Here is an 18302-nt window from a genome sequence, read left to right as displayed (position 1 = left end):
ATAACTATTCACAGTTGCACAAAAATACCTTAGGTGCCTAGCAAGACAGCATGCGTTTCCAGAAAATGCATGTGGTGTGAGCAGTTTGCATCCCAAGCGACAGTGGAAGATAATGGACCCTAAACAAACCTGACAATTGCATAAACACAACCCTCTATGACATATTTAGCAAGGCCTATCTTAGAGATTCTTTTTAGGGACAGGATGAAAAAATTTATAGTTTAGTTGCGATTACAGAACTCTTTTACACATATCACTCAACCATTAACTATATTTAACATAGTTCCTATTGCTCTAACATATTTTCTTGGCTCAGTAAACTGTTTTTTGTTTGTGACAAATTAGCTGTTCAAAAACATAGACATGGGTTTTTAATATTTTTGAAATTACTGTCTGTATAGTGTTGTATGAGATGAGCTTCTCTTTACCATATCAGGAATAAACTTAATCTGATTCAAACTTGGAAAAAGGTAGCTTGTTCTCTCTCCTAGAAAACCATCTATGTAAACTTCTTTACATGTAAACAGACTCTCATTTACTTGCAAAAGTCTGTCAGTGAGTCAAACCTAACTCACCCAAATGAGGTGAATTCTTCTTTCATGCTTCCTTTACATTAAAAATGGTAAGAACCGTTCAGTAATGTGCATACTTTTTAGTATGAAGTGTGACTCCCATTTTAAATAATATAAATCAATTAGAGGAATTAGTTTAAGATGTGAAAGAGCCTTAAAAAGAGTCTTGGACCTTGAAAATTTTCCTGGGTATGAATTTTTGGAGAAATATCCCTTTTCAAAGACAAAGGACCCATTTTTTAAAAAAATATTGTTCTGGTACTGGGGTTTGAACTCCTGGCCTTGACCTCTATCTGGGCTTTAATTCTCAATGTTTGCTCTACACCACCTGAGCCACACCTTCACTTCTTCCATTTACCACAAGTGGAGAAAAGAATCTCTTAGGTTTATCTACTTGGAATAGCTTCGAATTGCAATTGTCAAATTTGAACCTACCAACTGTCTAGGTGTAAGCCACTGGTGCTGTGCTAGAACTCACTTCTTAAGAATAAAAAAAAATCACAAAAAGAGGAGAAAAAAACATTTGTTCAATTATTTATGTGTTGTCTGATAAACCTAATCACTTGCTACTGGAAGAGAAAAAGAGAAAAGTTAGAGATGAATATGCAGGAGAGAGACACAAAGAAAGAAGAAAGGAAGGGAGGTTAAATGAGGGGAGGGGAGTGGAAGGGAGGATACGAGAGGACCAGGTAGCTGAGTAGAATTGTCTACTCCTCACTTAGGTTTTGTTGGACAATCAGTACCTTTGCATTTATGTAGCCAAAGCTATTATGTTTGGTATTAGTAAGCTGGGATATAAAATACCAGTTTACGGGTAATAACCTGTAAGTGTGCTTCCTTCTGCACCAAGGAAGCCACAGTTAGGTTACTGTCAGAGAGAAGGCAAGAGGAAGCAATTTAAGTGATTCTGAGAAACAATAATTGACATGCCAGGAATGCTCCCTTGTATGGTGAAGTCAAGCATCAATCTTGTTCCCTGCTCCAGTCTTCCTCTCAACAAGAAAAGCAGAAACAGAAGAAGAAGGAGATATCTGAGTAATGATCATCACTCTGTTTACCCTCATCCCTTGGTTTCAAAAAAAATAAAGTGAAAGGAGACTTAACCTGAACTAGTGGGGAAAATGGGAGGAAAAATTTCAGTCTAACTTATTTGAAACTTTTAAAATAATTGGAGCAGCATTTCAAATACTGAAATAAAACTTTTTAAATTATTAACAGAAAGTAATTTGAAATTTATCGAAAATTTAGAAGACTACAGGGCTCACTACATAGTGTAAACTGAAAATTAAAACTGATTCCTGCTTCTATCATCAGAAATTGAAGATCGTCCCTAAACTTCCAATACTAGGTAAATTACCCTTGATATTCACTTATACTGTGTGAATATAATTCAGAAAATATTTCTTTAAATTTAGACTTCTGAAATGATAAGCGATGGGAATTCATGATAGATAACATAATGCTAAGAGCATGGAAATTATTTCCCTTCCAAATTCAGTGTGTAGAGAATAAAAATGCTCTATTGGATGGCCCTGAAAGTCCAATTCTAAATTTAGGACAGAAGGTGAATAGTAAAGGAGATCTATCTTAGCCATTCTGAGATTAGTTTTGTGGAGAAATATACTCATTTATGTAAGTCAAACGTGGAAGAGAAGATGTGGCAAGCCCACAGCCAAATGCCAAAGTAGAGATATCTAACAAAATACCATGAATTTGAAACAGGTCTTAAAAGGGGATCTGGGCTAAAAGGGAGTAGAGTAGAAGAATGGAGAGGGAAATGGTGGACTAATACATTCATAACATTCAATGTACACGTCAGAATATAAGTAGGAAACATGAAGGGATAGGTGGGGTTGGGGTAAGGGAAGGAAGAAAAATGTGAAGTTTGACAATAATCCAGATGCACTGTATATTGAAATGCACATACACTCTATTCAACACTGACATGATGAAGCAAAACCCCTCTGCACAACTAGCTAAACATAAATTTTTTGAAGTTTTAATATTCAGAGACCAGAAGCATAAACCTTTAGAGATTAATAAGAAGAGAATTGGCATATTGTTGAGGCTTGTTTCCCTTTCAATATACAAAATTTAGCGTGTCAAGTCTGCTGAAAATGTAAATTTTATTTTGCCTATTCTTTTATGCAAATTGCTTAAAATGTAGAGAACCAAATTCCAATATCCCTTCATTTCCAATAAAAAAAAGTCTTATGCACCTTTAAGTTTCTCAGTTATTTATAAATACCTTAATGCAATGCATTATTGGAACTAATTTGATTCCATATTTAAATTTATTGTTTTGCTGTTGTTGTGAAAGTACTGTACAAAGGGGTTTCAATTACATGGGCAAGATAATGACTACATTTCTTATCAAGCATGGTAGCTTCCTCCTTTGTTTCCCCTTCCCATAACTTCCTGTCCTCTCCTCACTCCCCAACCAATCCTACCCCCCCACCAAAATTTTAAAGTTTGTTTTCTACATAATGACTTGTACATCTCATTGTTGTAATGGTCAAACTGTATCCCTATTATTTAAACGATTTGCTTTTTCCCTTCCCCTTCACAAATTATAACAACATCAAGTACAGTGAAAGCAGGGTTTTTTACAGTGGGGGAGGGACATGCAAAGCAAAAAAGAAATAATCTTATAAATGTGTTAGAAACAATCGCATTACAGGAAAAATAAACAATTGAATATATATCTTAGGTTTCATTTCCCTAACATCAGCTTGTCTGACAGTTTCTGTTTGTCTCAGACATATACTAGTTACTGCAAATAAGGGAAAACATGGCACTTAATGTTTCTTTGGGCCTGGCTTACATCACTTAATATATTGTTTTTCCTAATCTTTCCATTTCCTAACAAATGGAGCAATATCATTCTTTCTGATGGAGACATAGAATTCCAGTGTGTACATTTACCACATTTTCGTGATCTACTCATCTACTAAGGGTCATCTGGGTTGATTCCATATATTAGCTATGGTAAATAATGATGCAATAAACATAGTTGTGCTAGAAGCTCTAGTGTGGTCTTGTTTGTGAACATTTGGGTAAATACCCAAAGTGGGATTGGTGGGTCATAGGGGAGCTCTATGTGAAGACTTTTGAGGAACCTCAATAATTAATTCCAAACTGGCTGAACAAGTTTAGACTCCCATCAACAATACATTAATGTTCCTTTCTTTCCACATCCCCTCCAGCATCTGTTGTTATTAGAGATCTTGAATTTTGCTATTCTAACTGGCATGACGTGGTATCTCAATGTTGTTTTGATTTATATTTCTTGTATGACTAGGGAGGTTGAGCATTTCTTCATTTGTCTACTGGCCATCCTTCTTTCTTCTTTAGAGAACATTCTCTTTAAGTCTTTAGCCCACTTATTTATCTTCTTTGAAGACTTTTTTGGGGGGATTTAATTTTTGAGTTACAGGTATATTTTAGATAAGAGACCTTTGTCCATTTTATGGCTAGCGAAGACCTTCTCCGAATCCGTAGGCTTTCTATTAATCTTGCTAGCTATGTCCTTTGCCATGCAGAAGCTCTGCAATTTTATGCAATCCCATTTGTCCAACTTTTCTTTGATTTGTTGTGTTTCCAGGTCTCTACTAAGAAAATTTCAGCCGGTGCCAACAAGACTTATGGTTTCTCCTATTCCATCCTGTAATGTTTTCAGAGTGTCTGCTTTGACTCTGAGGTCTTTGATCCATTTGGAGTTGATCCTGGTTCAGGGTGATACATATGTATCTTGCTTTAGTGTTCTACAAGTTGTTTACCAATTTTGCCAGCACCAATTACTGAAGAAGCTGTCTTTCTTCCATTCTATTTTTTAGCTCCCTTATCGAAGATTAGATGGCTATAGTTCTGTAGGTTCATTTCTGGGTTTTCAATTCTATTCCATTGGTCCTGAGGTCTTTCTTGTGCCAGTACCAAGCTGTTTGGATTACTATGGATATGTAGTTGAATTTGAATTTGTATTGATATTCTTCCAGCACTGTTCTTTCTGTTAAGGATCATTTTTTGCTATTCAGGGTCTTTTATTGTTCCATATGAATTTTTTGATTGCCTGTTCTATTTCCTTGAAGAATGAGGTTGGAATATTGATAGGAATCACCTTGAATTTGTAGATAGTCTTCGGAAATATTGCCATTTTCACGATGTTGATCTTTCCAATCCAGAAGCATGGGAGTTTTTGCCACTCTCTAAGTTCAGTTTTGATTTCTTTTTTCAGTTTTTTAAACTTTTCATCATAGATACCCTTCACTTCTTTGGCTAATTCCTAGGTATTTTATTTTTTGTGGAGCTATTACGAATGGAGTTGCTTTCCTAATTTCAGCCACACTTTTCTTATTGTTGGCATACAGGAAAGCTATTGATTTTTGAGGATTAATTTTACACCCTGCTACTTTGCCAAAGTTTTGAATCAGCTTGAGTAATTTTGGAGTGGACTCTGTGCGATTCTTTAATTACAAGAACATTTCATCTGCAAAGAGGGAGAGTTTTACTTCTTCCTTCCCTATTTGGATCCCTTTTATATTTTCACCTTGTCTTATTGTTGTAGTTAGTCATTCAAATACTAGATTGAAGAGAAGTGGAGAGAGTGGGCATCCTTGTCTCATTCCTGAGTAAGAGGAAATAGCTTTAGTGTTTCACTATTAAGTAAAATGATGGCTATAGGTTTGTCATATACAGCCTTTATTGTATTGAGGAATGTTCCATGGATTCCTAATTTTTCCAGAACCTTCATAATAAAGGGGTGTTGGATCTTGTCGAATGCTTTTTCTGCATCTATTGAGACTACCGTGTGGTTCTTATACTTGCTGCTGTTGATGTGATGAATTATATTAATTGATTTGCATATATTAAACCAGCTTTGCATCCCTGAAAGGAATCCTGTTTGACCCTGATGTATGATTTTTTGGATGAATTGTTGAAGTCAAGTGGCCAAAATTTTGTTGAGAAACATTGCATCAATGTTCATAAACGAAATGGGTTTATAGTTCTCTTTCCTTGATGAGGCCCTTCATGGTTTTGGGATGTGTGTTATGATGGCCTCATAGAATGAGTTCATTAGTGAACTTTCTCTTTCAATTTCATTGAAGAGTTGGAGGAGTATTGGTGTGATCTCTGCTTTGAAGGCCTTATAGAATTCTGCTGTAAAACCATTTGGTCCTGGGCTTTTCTTACATGGGAGGGCTCTTATTGCTGGTTCTATTTCAATGCTTGGTATAGGCCTTTTAAGATAGTTTGACTCATCTTGGCTTAGTTTCGGCATGTCAGTATTTGCTAGGATAAGGTCCATTTCTGCCAAGTTCTCAAACTTATTAGTTTAAAGGTTTTAGAAGCATTCCCTTATAATGTTCTGAATCTTAGTTGTTTCTCTGATATTTCCATTCATATCTCTGAGTTTATTTGGGTGTGTTCTCTTCTTTTTCTGATAAGTTTGCTAAACGTCTGTCAATTTTGTTAAATGTTTTGAAGACTCAACTCTTTGGTTTCTTGATTCTTTCTATTTTTTTTTTTTTACATTCCAATTCATTTAATTATGATTTAATTTTAATTATTTATTTGCATCTACTGGATTGTGTTTATCTTGCTGCTCTTTTTCAAGGAGGCTCGGATGTCTCATTAAATTGGTTTCACATCTCTCCAATTTGTTGATGTAGGAACGCAGAGGTATAAACTTGCCTTTGAATACTGTGTTTGCTGTGTCCCAGCTGACACAGCAAATTGGTGTGTTCATTTTTGTTGAATATCATGAACATTTGAATTTCCTTTCTAATCTCTTCCATGACCCACTCGTGATTCAGTAGTGTGTTGTTCAGGATCCATGTATTACATGACTTTTTTTGGTGGCATTTGGTGTTGAGTTCTAATTTTATTCCCTTGTGGTCTGAGAGAATGCAAGGTATAACTTCAATGTTTCTGAATTTGGACAAGTTTGCTTTGTGGCCTAAAATGTGGTCTATTTTGGAAAATGTTCCATGTGCTGTGGAGAAAAACGTATTGTCTAATGCTGCTGGGTGAAATATTCAGTAGATGTCTGTTAAATCTACTTGGTTTATGCAGTTTTTTATATCTGCGGTTTCTCTATTGTGTTTTTGCGAAATTCAGCTATCTAGTGGGGAAAGTTCTGTGTTAAAGTCCCCAACAATTAATGTCTTTAGATCTATGTGGGATTTGAGGGAAAATAGTGTTTCTTGGATAAATTTGGGTGCTCCGTTGTTTGGCAAATAGATATTTAGAATTGTAATATCCTCCTGAAGGGGTAATCCCTTAATTAGTATGTACCGAACTTTTCACTAATTTTAATTAAAAGTCTATTTTATCTGATATTAGGATTGCAACTCCTTCTTGTTTATGGGGACCATTTGCTTGGTAGATTTTGTTCTAGCCTTTATAATTGAAAATGTTTGTTTTTTGGCCAAGATGTAAATCCTGAAGGCAGTAGATAGAAGGATCTTGCTTTTTAATCCAAGTAGACACACTTTGTTGCTTAATTGGAGAATTAAGTCCGTTAATGTTGAGAGATAGAACTCAGAGGTATTTGGGAGTTCCTGCCATTTTATCCAACTTGTTAGGGGCTGCCGCAACTGTATTCTTATGGTTCTTGGATTCTCAGTTTGGGTGCTGTTTCTTGGCCTTTATTGTGGTCTTGTTGGTTTTCTCTGTGTAGGACATCCTTAAGATTCTTTTGTAGGGCTGGTTTGGTAGAGATACATAGTTTCAATTTTTCTTTGCCATGGAAGTGTTTTATTTGACCTCCGATTATTATGGAGAGTATAGCTGGGTAAATTATTCTTGGTTGACTCGTGTTTGTCTTTACGGCATGGCTTACATCATTCTAGGCTCTTCTTGCTTTGATTGTCTCTGCTGAGAAATCTGAGGTGATTCTAATTGGTTTCCCTTTACAGGTGATTGATCTTTTCTCCATGACAACTTTAAGGATCTTTTCCTGGGTCTGAATTGATCCTGTGCATATTATAATGTGACAATGAGATATCCTGTTCTGGTCTGGTCTATTGGGAGTTCTAAAAGCTTCTTGTATCTGAATAGGCCTATCTTTTTGCATGTTTGGGATGTTCTCTCCTAGGATCTTGTTAAACAAATTTCCTAGACCATTGACTTCTGGCTCTAGGTGCTCCTCTACACACATTTTCCTCAGATTAGGCCTTGTAATGGTGTCTTCCAAGGGTTGAATGTTGAATAGATCTATCATATTTCTTGGATTTGTCTTGGATGGTTGTATGTTCTTTCTCTATAATATCTAGGTTGTCTTCTATCCTCAGGATTCAGTCTTCTGCATGGTCTATCCCACTATCCAGACTTTCTACTTTTTTTTATTTCCTTATAGTTGTTGGGCTTTTATGGCTTCAAATTCTTTGTTGGATCTTTGTTTTAGATCTTGTATGAAATTCTTTACTTCCTTAATTTAGTGTTCAGTGTTTATTCTCAAATCACTTAGTTGATTAGTTATGGTTTCCTTGAACTCCCATTTCTTCTGTTGGGATCCATTCAGCATTCCCTTTGTGGACTCCCTGACTTCTTTCAGCTCTCTGTTTATGGATTGCATGAATGCCTCTAGTGATCTCTGTCTATTCTCATCCCACTCTCATTTTCTGTATTACTCTTTGATTAGCTTCCTCACGTTCATGCAATTCCTGTAGTTCTCTTTGGTTGATCTCAGCCTGCTCACACAATTCCTTTATTTCTTTTTGAGTGTAGTCAAACTGCTCAGGCAATTCCTTTATGTATATTTGAGTAGCTTCCTCACGCCCATGAGCTTCCTGTTTTGATCTTTGGTTTGCCTCCTCTCTCTCCCTATCATGATCACACAGAGTCCATTGCAGGTTTTCAATCTTTTCATTTACCATGTTTACCATTAGTGTTTGTAGAGCTTTTTGGGAGCTCTCTTCTGGATTATTCATTATCTGTTCTGTCCACTGATTATCATGAGTGTAGTTAAATGTATATGTAGAGTCCAGTTTTCTGAGGATTCACTCATCTGCCTAGGAATTCATGCTGGCTGTTGGAAAAAGAGCTCAAGTAAAGATGCCATTTAAAGCCTTATAACTTTACTCTTTACCAGGGTATTCTCTTGCTACTTTGGTTGTTGGGAGTGTCTACAAGACTAAGAATTCCGTGAGAAGAAGGGAGACACCATATGACTTATACCCAATTGACTTGCTATCACTTGTACAGCATTTTGTAAGTCAAATCTCTCTAAAACTACCAGTTTTAAGAGATAAGAGGAGTGGTAAAAGAACTCTTAGAGACAAATACATCTTCAACACATATTGTTCCAAGTATTCCGTTTAGGCATATTCAATAACTGGTGAAACTTATGTTGGCTGTAATTATGTGTCTTTCTCCATGTGTGCATGTATACATGTGTATATGTATGTGTGTGAATAGTAACATACATGTGTACATTATGGCTTATATCATCATTTATTCCTTGCTAACAAATAAAGTAAGGAATCCCTAAAGTTTTAACAGAAACTGTGTAGTTAAAGTCTTAACTCTTCACTCTGCTTCTTTACACAAAGACTTTGCAACTCCTCATTAATAAAGTTTCCATAAACTCTGAAATGTACATACTTAATGCTTAATGTCTGCTACCATAAATCTTAAATACTTTATAGAAAAGTTTTATACTTGCCAAATAGTCCTATTTTTTGGCATATATAAGCAAAATCCCCAAAGTAAGCATATTTAAAACATTAAAACTTTTAACAAACCTTAACACTTTCTGCAATGTTCATTTTGACAGGTGCCTTGTATAGAATAATTGAATTTCTCCTCCTACACATCTCTTGAGCAATAAATATCCAGAATTATTTTGTTTTTGGCATGTCTATCTTGATTTTATTCTTAAATGTGTGCTTATGTAAGAAATACATGATTCTAAAATTTCACAACAATTCTTTTGAACTTACTTTTTGTTGAATTGTCTAGTTTAATAAAATCAATGAAAATTATACTTTATATATAAAAAATGTTTTATGCTCAATTTAGCATCACATACACTAACATTGGAACAATACAGAGAAGATTAGCACACCCCAGGCGCAAGGATGACATGAAAATTCGTGGAGCGTTCCATATTTTTTACAACAGATGCTGAAAGTTATGTGGCCACAAGGGAACGGTATTGCATTCTTGGTGGGAGTGTGAACTTGTTCAACTACTTTGGAAAGTAGTATGGAGTTTCCTCAAAAGACTCCACATAAACACCTCTATGACACAGTAATCCCACTTCTGGGGATTTACCCAAATGATCATAAACAAGACCATACTAAAACTACCAGCACAACTATAGTTATTGCAACATTATTTACGATAGCTAAGATATGGAATCAACCCAGATGCCCCATTAGATGAATGGATCAAGAAAATGTGGTATATATACACAATGGAATTCTATGTCTCCATCAGAAAGAATGACATCTCCCAATTTGATAGGAAATGGAAAGACTTGGAAAAAAAATTATTGTGTAAAGTAAGCCAAGTCCAAATAAATATAGGTCCCATGATTTCCCTTATTTTCAATAACGAATATATGTCTTGGATAAGCAGAAAAGTTCAAAAGATATGTGCATATATCCAGATAAGATGATGTTAAAGAAATTGAACCCCAAGATAGGGATACAAGTGGATATTTTTGTTTCTTACTATTGTTTCTAACGTACTTATAATGTGCGATGTCATTTTTTTTTTTGTTTCTTTGTATGTTTCTCCCCATGCTATAACCCCTGTTTTCTCTGTATTTGAAGTTGGTGCACTTATATCTTGTATGTATGCTTCTCTAATTTGGGGAGGGGAAGGGAAAAAATGCTCAAATAGGGATACAGGTTGACCCATTGTAACAATGAGATGCACAAGACACTATGTTGAAAAATGAACTTTACAATTTAGGAGTAGGAAGGAAGGGTGAGGGGAGTGTACTTGTGGAGGTGGGAGGGAAGGGATGGTAGGGGAAATACAAAGGAGGGGTTAACAATGATTGTTAGGAAATATACTAGTTTCCTTGTTCATGTAAATGTGACCCCTCTGCACAGTATTATTACAATAAAAAACATATAAAATGCTCTGAGATGGAAGAGTTTATTTCCTCTATTTTACCCATATAATATCGTTAACAAAGAAATTAATGCAGAACACTGATATGAAGGTAATTTGAATAAATGTGTGTGTGTGTGTGTGTGTGTGTGTGTGTGTGTGTGTGTGTGTGTGTGTGTGTGAGTGAGTGCGGCACCGCACAATCAAACACATGCGTGCATGCAAACACACGCCATGCATGTATATTGGCATGCTGAGAGTTTAAAATCAGGTCTTCAAGGTCTTGCTAGGCTTTTACTATCTAGCTACGATATAAGCTACATCTCAATTCCTGGCTCTTTGCTAATTCATTAAACTTTTTGAAAAATAATTTCATGACGTGTTTTTTTTGGCCCTGATTGGCTCCCAAGTGTTATCCACAGATCTCAGTCTCCTGAGCAAATATTCAGAGTAGATAGGATTATAGGTGTGACCAGCCAGAACAAGGCTTTTAGAATAATTTTTAAAATAAAAGAAAATTTACTTCAAGGGAGCCTGTTTTATCATCTCCTAATTTGAAAGCCTTTTGGAGTGATTTTTTGATAATTTAATTTGTTTGGGGATTGTTAAAAGATAGAAAGTGATGATATTTAAAAGTTTTAGTACTTTTTAAAAAAGAAACTGGAACTGTGGGACAGAAGAAATTTGGCTGTCTTCGGACATCAATTTATAAGCTCAGCTCTGTGCATGATAACCTAATTTCACCAACGCAGTCTGTGTTGAAGACAAAATGTGACAGAAAACAATCACCATGGGCAATATTTGCTACGCTCTTATTTCTTGGGCAATATGAATATTGAATTGAGAGTATAAAAAATGGAGAGATTTTACCCACCTTTTTGGTATTGCTGAAAGACTTTTGGAAACTTTGACTCATTTCCTTCCTCACTGTGTGTGTCTTTGGGCCATGCACTTACTGTCTTTAACTACAATTTTTCCCAACACTACAATGGTAATAACATTAGCATTATAGCAAATGTTATCTTAAGAATTAAGAGAATAAAACTTGTGAAACACTTAACATAATCCTATGAATGATCTTTGAGTTTAGCCACCAATCTTTTTAAAATACTAAAAAGAATGTGATAAGTAGTACAGAAACCATTACATGTAGTGTGAGCAACCAGAATTAATATCTACTGACCATGCTCTGCGTCCAAGGAAGCCAGGTGTATAACTTCTTATGCTGTAAATCAAACTGGTTATCTTATGTCATGATAGTGTAAAAATATCAGGGACAGAACGATGAGGGAATGTTGTAGACTGAGGTGAAATCCATATGAAAATGTGTAAAACTGATAAAACATGGAAGTATCTGAGCAGTATGTTGTGTTTTACATCATTTAAGTTACATCGCAAAGATAAGGAAGACCTAGAAGAATAAAACGTCTTTTTGATAGTCTATCATAGGTCCTTAGAAGGATGAACACTTTCCTCATTCTTGTAGAGGCATCGTCAGATGAGGGGAACTATATTTTTTGTTTGCTTCCTTCCATTTATTCTTCAGTTTGAAATCTGAAGAACATGAGACTGAAAGAAACCAAGTGAAATTAGCCATGTAGCCTTTAGAAAGAACAATCAAAGAAAAATAAATAAAGTATATATAGCCTTGTAAAAGGTCTAACTACATTCAGTTATATAGTCTCAAGCGTTAATAACAGAAAATGATTTAAAAAATATCATGTTAATAAAAATTTAAAAATGTTTGGAGCTGCTTAATCTTTTTCCTTTCTACTACTATGAATTAATTATTGATTTTCTATAGAGAGATTAAAGATCAGATTAACAAGAAACTTGATTAAAAATGGACAAAAGTTCTGAATAGACATGTTTTCCAAAAAGCCCTGAAAATCGCCTGTGGATTTACAAATTTGTATTTAATACAACTTCTATGCTGGCTTAATGCTTTGTGAGCAGAAGTTATTAGAGAAATGCAATTCAAAATTATTATGATATTACTTCTTAACTATTATAACTCTCATCAAAAATATCCAAGGAACCAGGTGTGGTGGTAAAGGCTTGCAATTCCAAGTGATTGGAGGATGGAGTAAAAGGATTTGAGTCTAAGGCCAGTCTTGGGTACTGCACACAGTAAAAACCTGCCATTTAAATAAACTCAAAAGGTAATAATGTTGGCTGGCGACACTGTGGAGAAAAGGAAATTTTCTACACTCTTGGTCAAAATACAGGTTAGTGTTCTCATTGTAGAAAGTAGTATGCAGTTTTCTAAAGACATCCAAAGTTGAAATATCATCTGACCCACCAATCGCGTGATTATTTCTCTCTGGGTAACTCATAAATAAATCTGTAGTTCATTGTTATTCACATTATTCACAACAGCCAAGATATAAATCGAAGTCCAGTGTTCAACTACAAACTAATAAAGCAACTGTGGTACATGCACAAATATCTTTTTCTGTTGATCCCAAAGTATTTTTTATTATTTTCCTGTTTCCATTTGATTAACCACCAAATTGGAAATCCAGATATATGATTTAATTTAACCAAAACTACTTATTGAGTATAAGGAACTTCTACTCTCTACATTCTTCCCACTAAGATCACCAAATATGGTGAGTCTGAAATAGTCTCTTTTTGATCTATGTTAATATTCTTTACAATATGAGTGAAATGTTTAAAAAGTAGTATTTGTTTTAGCTTAACTGCTCTGAAGAGACAATAAATGATATTATCAAAGCTTAAAAATGATTTGATTTAAAATTTAGAATTCTGGAAATGGTTTTGGCCACTCTGGTTACTGGAGCTTTCACTACAACCTCATGAGACAATTTATACTGATAAAGCAAAAATCTGAGGTTAGACATTTATGAATAAAAAAATCATGTCATTCTGAATATGTACAGCTACATATAAAACATAAAAAATTTAGCTTTTAAATACCTGAATATGCTAGTACATTTAATTGCAGGGTAAATATTAGGTCTGAAATGAGATAAAATTGCACTTATTTTGAAATATAAACCTAAGTGTTTATTTGAATAAAAGAAAATGTTTAAAATATCACTCATTCAAGAAATAAGATGTAGAGTTAGTTGTTTTTCATGCCAATTAAGTTCTCTAAACTTACTACAAATATAGATTAGTAAAACTAATTCATTGCTTTGTAGGGAAATAGCAATCCCGTTTCCTAAAACTCATGAAAATAACTTTTTCTGAAACAATTGCTAAGTAACTGTTTTATATTGTTTTGTCATGGAATCTTATTCGATAAATTTTTATTCATTAAGTTAAATAATTGGACAAAAATATAAATTATGCATAAAAAATGTTTATCTAACACGAGTTTATTTTTTCAGAAGACAGGTTATGGCTCTCTTAAAGAACACTAGAAGACAGTGTTCTTTATTAATTTTTAGTTATTTTGTTAATGGATATTAATTGTCAGAAGTGACAATTCCATAATATATTTAACATATTTGATTATACTCCCTCTATTTCCTTCTCATTACTCGTTCCTCCAAAGATCTTCTGTTATTCACATAAAATTACATCTTCATATATGCACATATAAACTAACTTGGAAGATTTAAGCTAAACTGCAAGTTAATTCAAGATGTACAGTGAATTAATACGATTAACAAAAACCTGAATATCTTTTGTTAACTTTTGAATTGAGCTATTATTATTATTATTATTATGGTTAAGGTTAGGATCCCAGACAGAATTAGAATTAGGATTAGAGAAATAGAAAATTTAGGTTTATCAAATGATGACCCATTGCAACAATGATACTCACAAGACACTATGTTGAAAATGAAGTTTACACCAAGGGGAGGGAGGAGAAAAGGAATTGGGGAGGGATGGGGTAGTGGGAGAACAAGAAAGAAGTGGGTTACAATGCTCAACAAGAAACTAATCCTTACCTTATACATGTAACTAATCCCTCTTTAAAGCATCTTTGCAACAAAATAAAATTTTTAAAAAATAATAAACAATAAAACCTGACAGGAAATAGAAAAACATTTAAAAATTTATGTTCAAAATGCAAGTAAAATTTAGACCTACACGCTGAGCAAGAGTTAGGATAAATATGAAAAAAGTGGCTTGCTATTAACACGATGATTCGGTTATATGTAGGCTTAGGATTAGGCAAGGTGTGCCAGTTAGAGCGGGGTTAGGATGAGAAAAACATGTAAGACATTGTGTAAAACTGCCACATATTTTAAGAAGAATGAATGGCAAGAATGATTGAAAACCAGTCTCTGTTACTTTAAACGTTCAGATATAATTTGGTTTAAAGTGTGAGATACTTTTTTGTTCCAGTTAGGGTTAGGGAAGGATAAGCTTTAAGGTAAATTTTAGTTTTCCAATTAGAAGTAGAAGCCAAAAAAATGTGTGATTGAATAGAATCTAAACAATTTTCCTTACATTAACCATTTGGTGTTAAATTCCGAATGTGATTTGGATTAGGTTTCTGGTTAACTGTTGTTGAGGATAGAGAAATGGGTTAAACTAGTGGCTCGCACCTATTATCCTAGCCACTCAGGAAGCTGTTTTCTGAGGACCGCAGCTCAAAGGTAGCCCAGGCAGGAAAGTCCATGAGACTTTTATCTGAAATTAACCACCATAAAACACAAAAGCGGTGCTATGGCTCAATTGGTTGAACGCAGACCTTGAGCTAAAGAACTCAGAAATCATGCCCTGGCCCAGAGTGCAAGCCCCATGACCGACAAAAAGAAAAAAAAAAAAAAGAAATGTTAAATATTAAGTAAAGGTGAACCTATTTTTCAGATTCCAGGAATTCAGGAAAAGCTGGGATAATGGACGTACAATGTATTTCTTAATATCAGGATTTGAGATCAATGGGTATAATGATTCCTGTTATGGAACAAAATACAAAGTTAAGAATGAAAAAATCCGTAGGGTTTACCAAAAACCTGCAATTTATTTCAAGAATTACCAGTGGAATTTCAGTTAGGCTTGCACAAAACGAGCATTTTTCATACATTTTAGAATTGTTATACGATTAGTGTCAAGGTTATAGTTAGGATTCCAGCCATGATTAGGCTTGGAGTGAAGGAGAAAATAAATGAGGGTCAAATTGAAGGTAAATTTTAATATAAGCCTGATAAGAATTAGAATGAATGTAAACTAAATTATTGCTTTTAATATTAGAATCTACTTACAATTAAGCTGATGGTTATTCTCAATGTTCTAGTTAAGAAAAATTAAGTTTAGGGTTAGAAAATGACTAAGATATTGGAAAAATTGTAACCTATGTTTGGAAGGATGAATGAAAACTAGTGTACTTGTGTGTTAGTATTGTCATATAATTTGTATTAAGATTAGGGTCAGTATTTTCTTTTGATTATATTTACTGATTATATTTACTGTTTGAATAAGAAAGCTTTTAGTATAAAATTGTGTTCACTAACAAGTAAAAGCAAATATGTGAGGCTGAATAGTAACTAGAACATTATCATTATATTTATTCCTCAGTGATCATTCTTGTAGTGATTAATGAGAGTTTTCCAGTCAGGTTTATGTTGAGAGTTAGCGTTAAGTAATGGACTAGATGGTAAGAAAATCTGAAACTGTTTTCAGATACAGTGGTTCAGGAAAAGGTAGAATCAATGGAAACTACAGTATTTTCCTGGTAAGAGAATTTGAAGACAAGTAATATAATGGCTCATGTTAGGGAATAACATAACTTTCGAGGTAGAGTCAGAAAATTTGCGTGAATTAGGGCAAACTGAAACTCATTTCCAGAGTGAAAACTGGAATATTCATTAGAATGATTAAAAACTAGAGTATTTTTCTTAAGCATTAGAATTGGATTATCATTAAGGTGAAAGTTAGGTTTTTTAATTCCAGCTAGGCTTACTGTAAACATTAGGGAAATGGAAAATTTAGGGTCAAAGTGAAAGTAAATCTTAGAATAACAAGTAGAGTTAGAATTAGGATGAATGTGAAATAGAAAACTGCTAATAATATTACGATTAGAGTATGATTTGGGTGAGGGTTAACATCAATATTCCAGTTAGGGTTAGGGTTACAATAAAGACAAGATAATGAGTGAAACTACAAACTATTTTTAGAAAGATGAGTTGAAGTTAGTATGAATAAAAACAAATGTATTTGTGTGGCTTTTAGACTCCAAAGGCCATTAGTTCTAGGTTTAGGTTTACTTTCCTAATTCCGTTTAGGCTTAGGGTTAGGGAACGGTAAACTTTAAGGTAAAACTGCGTTTCTACTAACACTTTCAAGTAAAGTAAGTGCGAAATTTAACAAAAACTACAGAGTTTCCCTAATTTTCCTATTCAGGGTTCAATAGGGTTAAATTTAGAGTTAGGTTTCTAGTAAGGTTTAGATATATCATTAGGGTTTGGAAGGAGAGTAGATTTTAAGTAAACCCGCAGCTTCTTTTTGGATATACAGGAGTTCAGTAAAAGTTAAGATCAATGGATACTATGGTATTTTTCATGATATGAGAATTTGAGGTTAATGATTCCTAATAGGGAACAAGATAGATTTCAGAGTCCAGGTTAGGAAATCTGTAGGATTTGGAGCAAATTGCAAATCATTTCAAAGACAATGGGTATCTGTAAGGATGTATCTAAACTGGAGTAATTTCCATTAATTTTAGGATTGGGTTACTATTATCATCACGGTAACTCTTAGGGTTTTGACCAGGATTAGAGTTAAGATTAGGGAAATTGAAGGTTGAGAACTTGAGAGACTTACTTCATTTGTGTATATATATGAACTATTCTAAGGCTTTAACTCAAGGCTTGGGTTCTGTTCTTGAGCTTTATTCTGTAGGCTACGAGCCACGAATCCACTTCCAGCTTTCTTTGGCAGTGAATTGGAGACCAGAATCGCACAGACTTTCCTATCCAAGCTGATACTGAACTGAGATCCCCAGATCTCTGACTTCTGATTAAAGTTAGAATTAAAGGCATGAGCTACTAGTGCCGGGGAAAGTGCTTGACTTTTATTGATTGTTTTTACTTATGTTCAAGATCAAGTCTTGAATTCAATATCTGAGAGCGTTTGTCACAAGGTAGCCAATGCCACGTGAACCATATCAACTAAAATGATTATGTTAAATAGCTGGAAATCATTAAATTTTCTTCAGATGATAGGCATCATTACTGTTGTTCTAAAACTCATCCTAACGAAAAAATATTTATAGACCCTAGAGTTGATCTGTGCACATTCTCATGCTTTGCCTCTAATTGCATAACATTTTAGGGACATGATTTTTAATCATTATTTTGAGTTATCATTAAATAAAGCAGTTAATGCGTACAGTATACTTTGATCAATGCCAACCCTTTCAACATTCTCATCCATCCCACCTCTATGAAAATCTTTCTTCACTTTTCTTAATTTTGTAGGAAATTTACTGGATTCCTCTCTACTGTTCCTCCAATTCCTCTTATTCATTCTATCTTTTCTCCCTTTACCTCTCTTTTGACTACCCACTTCCATATTTTCCATCAACTCTACTCCTAGGCATTTACCTGAAAGTTTACAAACCAGGGTATAAAGTTTCAGCACAACCATGCTTACTGAATCAGCCCAGATACCCTTCAAGTGAGAAATGAATGATGAAAATGTAATACACACACACACACACACACACACATTGGAAATTCTACT

General features: G+C 34.3%; 1 non-coding gene across 1 annotated transcript; it reads left to right on the top strand.

Moving 5' to 3' along the window:
• The first annotated feature begins 9580 nt into the window (after positions 1 to 9580).
• On the top strand, positions 9581 to 9687 carry LOC122098015. Its single transcript, XR_006145639.1, has one exon. It is a non-coding gene; the product is annotated as a U6 spliceosomal RNA (small nuclear RNA).
• The last annotated feature ends 8615 nt before the right edge of the window (positions 9688 to 18302 follow it).

This window comes from Dipodomys spectabilis, unplaced genomic scaffold (genome assembly GCF_019054845.1).
Source record: "Dipodomys spectabilis isolate Male_0828 unplaced genomic scaffold, ASM1905484v1 ptg000449l, whole genome shotgun sequence".
Taxonomy (NCBI): domain Eukaryota; kingdom Metazoa; phylum Chordata; class Mammalia; order Rodentia; family Heteromyidae; genus Dipodomys; species Dipodomys spectabilis.
The sequence above is the reverse complement of the archived record's forward strand: the minus strand, read 5'-3'. Positions and strand labels throughout refer to the sequence as shown.